Source organism: Tachysurus vachellii, chromosome 4 (genome assembly GCF_030014155.1).
Source record: "Tachysurus vachellii isolate PV-2020 chromosome 4, HZAU_Pvac_v1, whole genome shotgun sequence".
NCBI classification, from domain to species: domain Eukaryota; kingdom Metazoa; phylum Chordata; class Actinopteri; order Siluriformes; family Bagridae; genus Tachysurus; species Tachysurus vachellii.
The window spans coordinates 25,132,063-25,146,634 of record NC_083463.1 but is presented as its reverse complement, the minus strand read 5'-3'; the positions used below and the strand labels follow the sequence as shown (position 1 = coordinate 25,146,634).

At 37.8% G+C, this 14,572-nt stretch overlaps 1 pseudogene; it reads left to right on the top strand.

Annotated features, from left to right (window-relative positions):
• The first annotated feature begins 7,857 nt into the window (after window positions 1-7,857).
• On the top strand, window positions 7,858-9,388 carry LOC132844783 (uncharacterized protein K02A2.6-like; annotated as a pseudogene).
• The last annotated feature ends 5,184 nt before the right edge of the window (window positions 9,389-14,572 follow it).

Below are 14,572 nucleotides of genomic sequence, written 5' to 3'. Positions count from 1 at the left end.
TAGAATACAGAGCTGGACTTGTGGTGTGCAGTGCAATAGAAGATGAAATGCCAGTCTTCTGTCAAATAAGTGATGTACTTTTGTTTGACAATCACATTTATCTGTTGGCAAACAAACTATTCACAGAGAATTTTGATGAGCATCTTCATGCATTCAGAGTACTATGAAGTGATGAAAGGTATATTATAAAAATGTCAGAGATTGAATTTTATATTTTATTTTTGAATTTTATAAAAAGTTATATAAAGTTCATACAGTGTTGTGGATAAGTTTGTATATCATACCTTCTTTGTAATGTTTTAATTGAACTTTAAAAATAAAAATAAAAAGGTTCATGGAATTATTTTGTGCTGTAGTTTATTTAACATTATTTTGTAGATCTTTTAAAAAGGAAACTAATTTTAACCACCTAAAACATGCAACTCACAACAGTTTTTCGATATACCTCTGACTCCAGCATAGTGTTTTTCTGTATTCCTTTTAGTGTTATTTTAACACTTTGTTGGAGTCAAATTAGGAACTCCGGCATAGTGTTAAATATTTAACTATTTAGAAAGTGGTAATTTAACTCCAGAGAGTGTGGAGCTATATAAACTCTGAAAAAGTGCTGAAATCAACTCTGTGAGTTAATTTAACACTGGACTTTTTGCTGTGTATGTTCTTAAAATATCTGAAGGTGTTGAAAGCCCTACCTACAATAGTGATCAGGATAATTAACCTTCTAATGTAACCTGTACCATCTATTCCTTTTCAATTCTGCTGTCCTAAAAGCTCTCAGAGAACCTTATACTTAAATTAAATCAGCACTTTTTGCTTTCAGACAATGTGTACCATAAGCATAAGCACACTGTATCTGGTGGATGAAAAGGAACAATCTAATGGTGATGACAGTCCACTTGTACCTTTTATATGAAAAAACTCAGTTCATTGCTGCAGTTACAAGAGGGCTTATTTGTTCATTGTCAAATGTAGAGAAAGTAACTATTTCAAAGAGAACTGTGATGCATTTCTTCCATAGAATATTGACGCATTTTCTAAACTTCAGAATGTTTCACAGTCCACTGACTTTCTTTTCAGAGGCCTCAAAACACATTAGGTTTTCTTAAATGTTCAAAAATTATTTTAAAGCAAAATTTGAGATGATGGAACCTGTAGAATAACTTTAACAATATGAGGATAAATTTAAAGTGTGTATCTCCCTGGGTTATAAATGCAGTTTGGGTTAAATGTCATATTGAAACTGCTTCTAAATGAATGCCATTAGCTTTCATCTGAAGGATTTAGTATATTTATTTAGGAGTAGAAAGAATTGTTTATGCAGCTGCAGATGTTGTAGCTGCAGATAACCTTTTGTCACACAATAAGTGGGTTAGCATGTGTAGCACTCTGAAAAAGTAAGATTAAGAGCCTCAGTGAGTCAGTTTTTGTTTTAAAGACCACTGATGTCCACAGATACCATTTAGAGTAAATAAATCAATATCAAGTTGTCTCTCCTTTTGGACTAGTTTACATACATGTCACTACATCAATGTGACCAGATTTGGTTTGCAACCTTGAACATTTTTAGTAGGCATAATAAAAGAATTTAATGAAGAACTGAAGAAAATAGATTTAGACACATACAGTAAGCCTGTGCATCTTTCAGAAAAACATGTTTTATTATTCTTGTCTGATTTTGTCCTACTGTATATGACTTTATGATACTTATGGTCTTGTGATTTGAAAACAAACATCAGTATTTTAAACAAGTGGCTGGTATTTGTATTAAATTTCTCAAAAAAATGTTTTATCAGCAAAATCTGCCTTCATCTCTACAGTATTCACTTAGAATATAGTCCTGTCAAGTTTGTAGAAATAGCACCCCGTTTGTCTCAGAAATAGTGATTAAGAATGTGAAGTATTAAATGAAAGATGTGTTTGCTGTCAAATTAGCTATTCTTAACACTGGGTATTGTGTGGAAAACCATTCTTGTTTATATTGGGTCAAATGTGAGGAGCACTGAATTGTTTTTTTCCTGGTGAGGAGGTTGACTACCAAACACTTGATGCATACACGGTCAAGGACAGATTGTTTACTAATTTGTTTAATGTTTCTGTCAAAGTAGGTCCTGTTTAATAAATTATAACAATGTGCTTGTGTATACTGTATTTGTATACATTCTGTTGTTTGTCTGCACTATTTATTTTGAATAATTTGGAAAAATGCAATATTGTAAATCCTGTTTAATGAAAAAATGTGTTTATTTAATGATTGTTTTATCTTGATCTTACTAATGAGTAATGAGAATGCACTCTAAAAATTATTTTGGTGGGTGGTAAATACTACCCTTGCGAATAGTCTATTTACCTATTATGTTAGCCAGCAAGTTCTTTTAAATAATAATGAGTAAAATTCACCCACACTACCGAATTATTAATATTAATATATGCAACCTAAAAAACATTGTAATATATACCCCAAAACATTGTCCCTGTTGTTCAGGCATATGTTAGTTGGGCGAGCTGGACTGTGGAAGTGGACTACATTTGTAAAGCGTCTGGGCTGATGGTAAGATACCTTTCTAACATGCTGCCTATCATATCATGACAGCAAACGGTAACTTATTTAATCTTATCTATCATAAGATTTGTGGTCATAATTCTATGTTAGAAGAGGAGTTCACGTTTGTAGCTTGCTTTAGGCGGATATCTCTCAAAACAATGTAGCTCACATTAATGTACAGGAATTTTTCCACATTAGTTAAGCGTTAGTAATTTTGATCGTTTTACCAGTGCTATTATATTCACTCTTATCTTATTCCTGTGAAGTAATAAAGCACAATCTGTACTAATGCTGTATAAGCTTCTGAAGCATGAAGCATGAAGCGGGGGGGGCAGCTATGATACAGCTCCCCTGGAGCAGGGAGGGTTAAGGACCATGCTTATGGGCCCAACAGTGTCAGCTTGAACCCTGATCCTTTAATCAACAACCCAGAGCCTTAACCACTTGCAAAATTAGGATGTGTTTCTTATTACTTAGCACCTACATCAACTTCCCTTTTGCCATATAATAAAAAAGCATTTAATGCTTAAATTGCAATCTAAATGAATTCAAATTTACCCTCTTTTAATTACGAAAGTGTGATGAGAAAGTTTGCAGTGGTGCAGTGGTCCAATGGGTCAGTGAGGATGCTGGGATGTACAGCGAGGTGAAAACTGATGCCATAAATATGATGACTACAAGATGGATGATGATGGATACCCACAAACTGACTATATAGCTGCTGTTTAATGTTAAAGAGAAAAAGCTAACACATGGCTAGCCAGTGTACACTGACTCAGGTTTGTAAGCAGTAAGTAGACTGATATACTGTAATGCTAATTATTTTTATAATGTCCAATAAGTAATGTAAAGCTGTTGTGATGTGTGAAGTTGTTATAGCAGTAGTTGTGTAACTACAATTGCACGATAATATGCACACTATTTATTATTAATGGGATAGTTTTCTCTGTGATCAAATACTGGCCCTGAAGTTGTAAACCTGTATAAATTTATTTGTTCTGCTGAACAAAAAAGAAGACATTTAGAATGATGCTTTACCCGAGCAGTTTTTGCTCACCATTCACTTCCATTGAATATGTTTCCAACTATGGAAGTCAATGGTGCCCCACTGTTTGGTTATAAGCATTATTTCTAAAAAAAATTTTTTTTCAGCAGAACAAAGAAATGTGTACAGGTTTGGAACTACTTAAGGGTGAATAAATGATGACAGAATTTTAAATTTTTGGTGAACTGTCCCTTAAATTTAAATTTAAATTTTTAAATAGTGGTTTCTTTTCTTTGAGGTGAATCTGATCACAATCCTGCCTTTTTGAACTATTTTTCAGACAACTGATTTTATACTAAAGCTAAGATTAAGGAATTCCTCCCAGTTGGAGTCTGATGAAAGTCACTGCCTAAGAAAAGGGCCACAGAACTGCCATCAAGATACACAGATTCAGATGAAACTGATGTTGAGAATACACCAGTAAGACTATTTACAGTATTTTCTCTCATGTCACTCATGCATAATCACAAACCATAAACTTAAAGGGGTCATGCTGGGTTTTTATTATTTTATAATGTTTCCTGAGGTGCATCTATAATGTTAATATGATTTTTACATCAAGAATGGTCCTAATGTAGAAAGAAATGGCTATTTTGAAAATGTCATTTCTCAGATCCCTTAAAGTAAATTGTGACATAATACATTTTGAGAAAATGAAATATGACTGGTATTACAAAGCCTAGTTCCTATTGTTATTTGGAACATTAACCCAGCAGTGACAAAAGCACAGTGATGGGGGTTTGTACAAGGCAAGACAACAAAGTAACCAGCATATTTTTGCATCTGACTATGACCAAAATGTGCATAGCATTAAGATCTCCTTTGAGATCTGCCTCCCTCCCCTTCCCCTTCAGGTTCTCTCATGTAGAATCCTATAATGTATAGTCATTTTATTTCAATCTGTTTACATAGAGGTAAGAACTAGAAGACCAATATCAAAGAAGACATATCCAAAAAAATTCTCCATCTCTTGTTTCTTTTCCCTTCACAGACACAAAGGAAAAGGGCAATGATTCTCAAACCACAAAGAAATTTTGCCAAATGATTGTTGATGAGTATCAAGCCACAACCTTGACAGAGGTTCAGAAAAAGCTGAAAGAAATGGAGGAGGAAAACAAAAAAATGAGAAATGACAATGAAAAATTAAGAACAATGCTAATTCTGATAACTTAAGTGAAGACAGACCTGAAGTCTCATTGTTCATCAGCGTCATCAGTCAGCTCTGACTTGGAAGGTGGAAAGAGTTTACCTGCAGAGCCCTTGCCACCAAAAGCAGTATCCACCATACAGGAAGTGTAGTAGTTTATCTAGTCAATAAAGACTGCACTTTTCAAGTAACCACTTGGTAATTGGTATTTATATAAAACTGTTGCAGCCCTTGCCAACACTTCATAATGATTTGTTTTTCGTACTCTTCTTAAAAATATGGAAATTTTTTCCTGATTCCTGTGTATTCATGGATAGACTGGCGTGGGCTGTGGCGCAAAATGCAAACTCTGAATCCTGTTTTGTGAGGACACTCCTGAGCCCCACAGGGCTCAGTACTTGGTCCTCTTCTTTTCTCCCTGTATACTCACTCTCTTGGGGAAGTCATTTCCTCACATGGGTTCTCTTACCACTGCTATGCTGATGATACACAACTTATCTTCTCTTTCCCACCCTCAGATAACACAGCTTCTGACCGGATCTCAGCATGTCTGGCAGAAATTTCATCATGGATGACTGCTCATCAGTTAAAGCTCAATCCTAGCAAAACTGAACTGCTGTTCATCCCAGGTGATTCATCCCCAGGTCATGATCTTGCTATATCCTTGCACAACGATCTGATCTCCCCTTCAGCCACAGCTCGCAACCTTGGGGTAACCATGGACAATCAACTGTCTTTTTCCTCTCATGTTGTTAATGTGACTCGCTCATGTCGGTTTCTGCTCTACAACATTAGAAGGATTCTGCCATTTCTGTCCACACAGGCTGCTCAGGTACTTGTTCAGTCTCTTGTCATTTCTAGACTGGATTACTGCAATGCACTGCTGGCAGGTCTACCTATGAACGCAATCCGTCCTCTGCAAATGATCCAAAATGCAGCTGCACGGCTTGTTTTCAACCTGCCAAAGTTCTCGCATACCACCCCGCTGCTGCGATCCCTCCACTGGCTTCCGGTAGCTGCACGCATCAGATTCAAAACACTGATGCTGGCCTACAAAGCCAAAAATGGACCAGCTCCCTCTTACCTCAAAGCCCTCATCACTCCTCGCACTGCACCCCGCACCCTCCGATCTACCAGCACTGCTCGACTGGCTCCACCATCTCTCAGGGTCAGAGGCAAGTATACTACAAGAGTCTTCTCTGTACTGGCACCAAGGTGGTGGAACGAACTTCCCCTAGAGGTTCGGACAGCTGAGTCACTGGCTATTTTCAAGCGACGGTTGAAGACCTACTTATTCAGGAAACACTTCAACTAGCACTACTTTCCTAGCACTACTTCAACTAACACTACTTTTTTTTTTTTTTTTTTTTTAAAAAAAAAAACAAAAAAAAAAACACCTTTGACACTTTTGTTCAGAGTTGTCATTTTCAGATCAGAGTCATTTTACAATGAAAATGTTTTAAACTCATGGTATCTTAAGTATGTAACTTAGTGATCCAGCATGTATTCAATGTTAGAGATTTAAGCACTTATGTACGTCGCTCTGGATAAGGGTGTCTGCCAAATGCTGTAAATGTAAATCCCTACTGTACAACTGGGGTGATGTCAAGTCCTGAGCAGTTTCAGGCAAAAAGCATATAAAGCATGCCATATATTTGGACAATGGCATCCGTAAGCATTGTACAAAGCACACATTCATTTTACGTTTGTTGTAAGTTAAAATGTATTAACTTTCTCTTGTCTTTCTAGAAAAATATTGTGTTCCTTGCTTTTGTTGAATGCTCAACAACAAAAGAGGTGCCATTGGCATTGCCCAAAGTGTCGGCACATCTTGTGTCGTGCCCCTGAGTTTATAAAGCACCTACATAATCATGGTATGTGCAATGTTATTAGTTACATTTTCAAGTCTTGTTTCACTTTGTCATTCATGTTATGATTAACTCACCTCATCTTTTGTCCTTTTTGCAGATCTTTGTTACAGGCAAAATTACCAACAAGCCAGACAGTATGTACTTTTGATACTGGTATTTAAGAACGTTTAATATTTATTGATCTTTGTCTACTTTAACATGTTTATATATTGTCCCTCAGAAGGGCCATCTTCAGAAAAACCACAGGCAGGGCAGCAGGTCAGGGAACAGCCACCTGTCTTTTGTATTGATGAATGAAATGGGATTTTTGTCACCCCAAAAGATGCCCATGGACGTAGAGTCCCTGATCACGTAAAGAAACAAATAGTCTCGGGGTCTATTGCCTGTGAGTCCCCTCTGTGTCGAGATTTTATGAGGATTGGAGTTGAAAGTGGCAATCCAGGCATTGAATGCGATCACCTTCAGAGGACAAATAGAGCAGTGTGCTATTCTGCAGCCTCACTTAGGGAGGACTCTTTGCAGTCAATGGTTGACAGTGGCCTGCTGTCGAAAACCCGACAAGATGAATGTGTGGAGCTAAGAAACCAAAGTATTGCTGGTGGCTCTACCGATGAAACTTCAATAAATTTTTACTTATTTGATTGTACCTCGTGACTCATGGTCTTCATCATATCTGGTCCGGGGTCTTTAAGCTGTTATCCCCTAACGCTAGAAACATTTTAAATAATGTTAAACCATGCTAGAACATTGTAAAACTTTTTCAAACTTTCTGGCTAGGCTTTTTCAAGCCAACTTAGTTTTTCTACGAACTTTACAATCTAGTTAGAATTGTTGTTGATCATTCTAATTTCAGAACAACAAATATCAAGCTTGTTTCAAAAGTTACAGCTGTTTTATGAAACACAGGCAAGAATGTATTGAAATACTACAAATGTAAAACTGAACTTAAATGATCGCAAAATATGATTTTAAATAAAGGCCATTGAGACAGTTCTTTTTTCTTTTAGACAGGACTTTAATGAATGTTTATGTACATTTAATAAATATACAATATGATTATATAGGCATTCATATATGAATATATTTCATTATCTAACAAACGTACACTCATTCATAAAATATATTTATACACGTACAAATCCATAATTTCAAGTGTAGCTTAATGTTTGTTTTTTGTATTATGTCTATGATTTTCGTTACTTTCGTTACTTTCGTTACAGTAAAAAGAATAACGTGAGTTGCACAGCAAACGATGGTGTCGCGTTATTTATCTGCCAGCAGACACAACAGAATTGGCGACGAGGATGGGATCGACAAACACAGATGCAACAAAAAAGACCTGAATGGACAAGAAACGGAAGGGAATATTCACGAAAAGAGCGCGAACTTATGTGGAAAGAGTGGAGCTATACTGTGAGATTGTGACATTGAAAATGATAAGAAAGTGGCTGTTTTGCTGAGCGTGATGGGAGCGAAGACTTATGGACTACTTCGTAGTCTGTTAACCCCTGAAAAGCCAGTGAATAAATCGTTCCAGCAAGTAGTGGACATTTTAAATGAACATTTGAACACAAGTTCAGATACTGATGATCTCTCATGCCTGGAACTGTACAGTATTAAAGAGACAGATCGAAGAGTTATTTGGCTTACGCCAGAAGTGTCAGGTGTTAAACTCAAGATGGAGTTAGACACTGGATCTGCCTTATCGGTCATCTCAGCAGCTGATTACAAACGACGTTTTCAAAAATACCACTGCAACAGACATCAGTGATATTAAAGACTTATACTGGAGAAAAAACTCTGGAGTTAAAAGAAGACACTTCTCCAAAATTCTTTAAAGCCCGCCCAGTCCCATATGCAAGTCGTCCCAAGGTGGAGGCAGAGCTGGATCATTTGGAAAAAACAGGAATCCTGACTAAAATTGAACGGAGTGAATGGGCAATGCCCATAGTTCCTGTGATCAAAAAGTGTAAGACAGGGGATGTGCGTATTTGTGGGGACTTTAAAGTGACCATTAATTCAGCTCTTCATGCAGTACAGTATCCCCTGAAGATATTGAAGATATTTTCGCATCCTTCTCCAGTGGAGAACACTTCTCAAAAATTGACCTGGCCAAAGCATACCTCCAAATGGAGATGGATGAGCAATCCAAGAAATTCTTGACCATCAACACACATAAAGGGCTCTATCAGTACAACCGACTTGTTTTTGGAATTGCATCAGCCCCTGCCTTGTGGCAGAGAGCGATGGACCAGGTGCTGCAGGGTATTCCAGGAACGCAGTGTTACCTGGACGATATCATTGTAACAGGGAAGGATGATGCAGATCACCTCCAAAACTTACAACGTGTGCTGACTCGACTGTGTGAGTATGGACTAAGAGCTAACAAAGGAAAATGTGAGTTCTTCAAGTCTCGGATTTCTTATTGTGGTCATGTGATAGACAAAGATGGTCTACACAAGTCACAGGACAAAATTGAAGCTGTGTTAAATGCACCACACCCACAGAATGTGTCTCAACTCCGATCATATCTCGGACTTGTGAACTATTATCACAAATTTCTTCCAAACCTCTCGACCGTGCTACACCAATTGAACGCACTGTTGCAAACAAGAACACAGTGGAAATGGTCAGACAGTTGCGAACAAGCTTTCCAAAAGACCAAGATGCTCATAACTTCTGATATAGTGCTGACACATTTCAATCCATCCATACCCATCAGGCTGGCATGTGATGCATCGCCGTATGGAATTGCATCTCATCAAACCCAATGTTCGACGTGACGTGGAAAACAAACAATTTGAGCAGATAAAGGACAGACCTACAAGAAATTTCCGAGTTGGACAAGAGGTCTTAGCACACGACTACAGACTGGAAAAGTGGCAACCAGGTACTATCGCCACCAGAACTGGACCCTTGACGTACACAGTGAAGGTTGGAGAGAACACTTAGAGACGCCATGTAGATCAGTTGGTGGATCGCCAGACAAAATCCTCACCTTTACCTGCCTCTGATTCGAATGTCAAGGACAACAATGCTGTCGACACTGCCCCTCCTACATCAGTTAACGTGAATGAATCTGAGTCACATGAAGATGAACCAGATGTCACAATGCCGGTTGTACCTGCACCTGAATCGCACCTAGGCTTACAGAGACGTTATCCTGAGAGATGTAGAAAACCTCCTCAAAGGCTTGATTTGTAGTTATGTTTAATTAGAAACATTTTGTTAGAGTACTAACAAAACTACAGTACTAACTTGTTAGAGTGTTGATGTAATACAGTACGTTTTGATTTTGTATTTCATGTTTCTCAGTATAATTAAGCTAGTGGGGGGAGGAAAGTATAATGTATGGGGTATCATATTTGTGTGATAAGCCTGCCCCCTAGTGGTGACCTATATAGTAATGTATTGAGATTTGCATTCAGTTCCGGTTCAGTAAAAAGAATAACGTGAGTTGCACAGCAAACGATGGTGTCGCATTATTATTTATCTGCCAGCAGACACAACAATTTTCCTGACGTCCCGTCAGTGTGCAAATCTCACATGCAGACGAATGACGTAATTTTATAAACCAAAACTAATCACAAGCAATATTCACCATTTCAGCAACTTATATTTTGAAAAAAGTTTTATTTTTTGCAAATTAGGTTTTATCTATTTTAATACGAATGAATTATGAAAAAACAAATCTAACATTTTAATAGCAGATTTTATTTTTTATTTTCAAATAAAAAGTTTGTCAATTCATTCATTCATTTTCTACCGCTTATCCGAACTACCTCGGGTCACGGGGAGCCTGAGAATGACATCTCAGGTGTCATTGGGCATCAAGGCAGGATACACCCTGGACGGAGTGCCAACCCATCGCAGGGCACACACACACACACACACTCATTCATTCAATCACACACTATGGACAATTTTCCAGAGATGCCAATCAACCTACCATGCATGTCTTTGGACCGGGGAGGAAACCGGAGTACCCAGAGGAAACCCCCGAGGCACAGGGAGAACATGCAAACTCCACACACACAACGTGGAGGCGGGAATCAAACCCCGACCCTGGAGGTGTGAGGCGAACATGCTAACCACTAAGCCACCGTGCCCCCCCAGTTTGTCAATTCGTTTTGTTTAATTTTCGTTTGGTTAACAAGAAAATATTGTGTTAAAAAAAATAATTGCATTAAGCAACCTAAATTATTTTAAAATTATTTAAAAATTTTTACATAGAGGTTTTATCTACAAATAAAACGTATTTCTACTCTAAAACATCTCACTTGAAGTGAATGAATCATTATATAGGCATGAAGAAAACGGAAAATGTATATGTAAATAAAGTATGGATTGTTCCTCACATTTACGTATTTCATTGGCCCAATTCCAAACGACTGTGTATTGTACTTGTTTTGTAGTGCACTGTGAAGAACAAGGCCATAGATATCTACTCTAGATTTCGCCTCAGGGTCCTAAAAAATGTGTCAAAACCGTCGCTATCTTTGTACAAGTGTCTTGTACTTCAAATTCATGCACGATGCCAGACTTCTGTGCTGTGTTTGGTTGTTCAGACGAACGAAATATAAAAACCAGACAGCAAGGGATTGCATTTCACAAGTGAGAATGTGTTTTATGATATTGAATGTTACGACATTATATTTCTGGTTACGTTGGTTTGTTTCAGTCCTTGGTTAATGACCGCAGCTAATCCATGCTAGTTACCCATTAGTTTTTGACAGTTAGGAAAACTGACAATGTTTGTAGATTCCAAAACTCTTATTGAAAAATTGACCCATGCTTTTTTGCTTAAAGGTGAAGACCCAACTTTATGTATGTTTTATAAGATTCCCTTAGCTGTCAAACATATTTTATTAGATTTTCCTGGACTTAACACAAGCAGAACGCTCTTTTATCAAGTTTCTTCACTTAAGGACATATTTAATGAGATTATGCCTGAAAAGGTTTTGGATTTTTTTATCGTATGTTCATTTTAAAAAAATGTAAAATATGACATATTTGGTCTTCGTGATCACATTGTTGAGACGGCATAGATGGCATAGATGGCATAGACAACCATCACCTTAGCTTAATTTCACTGGTTGTCTGTGCCTTTCATACAGTAAGTTGAGAAAACACCATGTCGCAAAGGTTCATACTCAAAAGTGCAAAAGTGTCAGGAAGAAAATGTGTAAGGTAGTGTTGTTGCAGCGATACTAAACAGTTCTAAAAATGGTTAACTCAGCTGACATTCCTGGAAGGATGTCACCAGTGTAACACACAAATTCAGCCTCAAAGTCAAACTTTGTTTTTTTTTTTTTTGGTTTATGTGACTTTACTCACTCACTCATTTTCTAACGCTTATCCGAACTACCTTGGGTCACGGGGAGCCTGTGCCTCAGGCGTCAAGGCAGGATACACGCAGGGCACACACACTCTCATTCACTCGCGCAATCACACACTACGGACAATTTTTCAGAGATACCAATCAACCTACCATGCATGTCTTTGGACCAGGGGGAGGAAACCGGAGTACCTGGAGGAAACCCCCGAGGCATGGGGAGAACATGCAAACTCCACACACACAAGGCGGAGGCGGGAATCGAACCCCCAACCCTGGAGTTGTGAGGCGAACGTGCTAACCACTAAGCCACCGTGAAGTTTACTCAAGTGGAAGAATGTAAGTAATAAACTTGGACCTACTAGCACTATGCATTATATTTTGAAAAAGTAGATTATCTTAATATCAAAACCTTAAATTTTCTCTGGACTTAATGATAAATACATGTCTGACCTTTGGAACGAACCAAAAAAAAACTAGAAAATCGCATTCATGACGATTTATGGTGATTTTAATTCTTTGCCTACATTGACGCTGATGCATTAAGAGGAGGGGTCCCCTGTGCCAAGATGGCGGCTCTATCCATTCGTTCCAATGTACTGCCGTACCCAAGGCGACATCTAGTGTAGATATCTATGGAACAAGGCATCATTTCTAACTCTATTTCAGTCAGGACCACTTGAGTCAAAATAAAGACACTTCTTTGACATATATTTAAATTTTTTATTTGCAAGCTTATAAAATTTACATTTGGCGGTATGGCTCTGTTCTGAATTCCCCATCCTTTTCATGAGCTCCATGAAAGCTAGTCAGGGAACAGCAGCAGCTTCATGGGGGGACAATCTCCCATTTAACTGGGAAAGCAGCAAGACAAAATCCCCCATTTAGAACAGAGCCTGCATCAGTGACAACAGAATGACACTGATTAATTGACACTGACACTGACACAAAGTTCCAAGGAGGAGCTGGGGAGGAGGTGGGTTGCAGCAATGCAGAGGAAACAGCCAAGCAGACAGACTAAAAAAAGCATTTAAATAGGGTGCCCTGTTTGAAAGCCAATAGCGCGCTTAGGAATCAGATCAGCTGATGGGCGGGGTTAGAAAATTGACATCAGCTGATAGCCGAGTTTGACTATGTGGCATGCCTGAACTGACGCTTAAACGCTATATACGTATAGTGCACTGATATAGGCAGTACGAAGGAATTTGGAATCGAACAATCGTCTCTCCACAACACGCGCATTCAGGCCGTAAGCTCGCTGGCCCCATCTGGTGCTCCCCTATAGGCTGATTCCTGCTTTTTGGCCTTGGAAATGCCACGGTGGCTTTAGCTCGCAACTGTATGTGTGTGGATGTTTACTGAAATAAGCATGTCGAAACACTTTTCAGCGACTAGTTGGTGTAGTGTTTAGGTTTTGTTGGTTTTGTTTAGTTTTTTATTTTGCGCAAAGGTCGCTTTATGAAAGCTACAATCTGGATCCGATCCAAATCACTGTCGTTGGATAGCCCTACTTGACCATTGATATACCTACATCTATATAAATAATAATGTTTTATATATGAATAGAATCTTTATATATAAAACATTATTATTTATATAGATGTATGTATTTCTTAAATATATGCATGTATTTGTGTATTTATTATTTTTTATATGTTCTTTACTGAAATCATATATGATTAATATATGTAGAGATATTGTAATATTGACTTAAATCATGTATGATAATTATATGTAGAGATATACTAATATTGCTGTAATATAAGGAATTAGTTAGAAACATATAAAGCTCATAGAACACACAATTTTCCTATTATAAACATATGAAATCTCTATGAAATACATATAAACAAATGACACTAAATGTATGTAAATCTTATATGACTTTTTTTATTAGAATATGAATTAATCTAACAACTTTATATGATTTGTACATGAATATCATACAAGTCCTATATTTTCTGCTAATACCATACACCGTTGCATACTGATTTTTTATAGAACATGTATTAGACTTACATGAAACACGGAATGCAGTTTTGGCCGATTTAAGTAAGGAACATATATGGTTACTGTATATGAACCACATAGTTTTGTTTTTTCATATGGGATATCATCTGGCTAAGATTGTTTTACTATAAGAACCATCGGGATAGTAATGCAATCTGACAGCCTGAGACCTAAGTCTGCTGCATTGTTATCTTTAATGAAAAAGTAAATCGATTTTTTGTGTTTGACATTTGATAATAGACATTTAGGCTGCATCATGGCCGATATCAATTGGAATGTAGCCACAGGGGTTGCAAGCCAGTCATTTCTGTGCCGGTCCCAAGCCTGGATAAATAGAGAGGGTTGCGTCAGGAAGGGCATCCGGCATAAAATGTGTAAAAATTAAACATGCGAACCGTCAGTGTGAATTCCATACCGGATCGATCAAGGACTGGGTTAACAACGAACGCCACCGGTACTGTCAAACAACAGGGTGTCCGCAAAAATTGGGCTACTGTTGGTAGAGGAAGAGGAGGGAGTCGTAGGCTGAGAGAGAAGATCAAAGGCTAAGATATGGGTCTAGGTATGGGTCTAAGAATGGGACTCTTGACATTGGTACAATGACAGGGAACAGTAGAGAGCT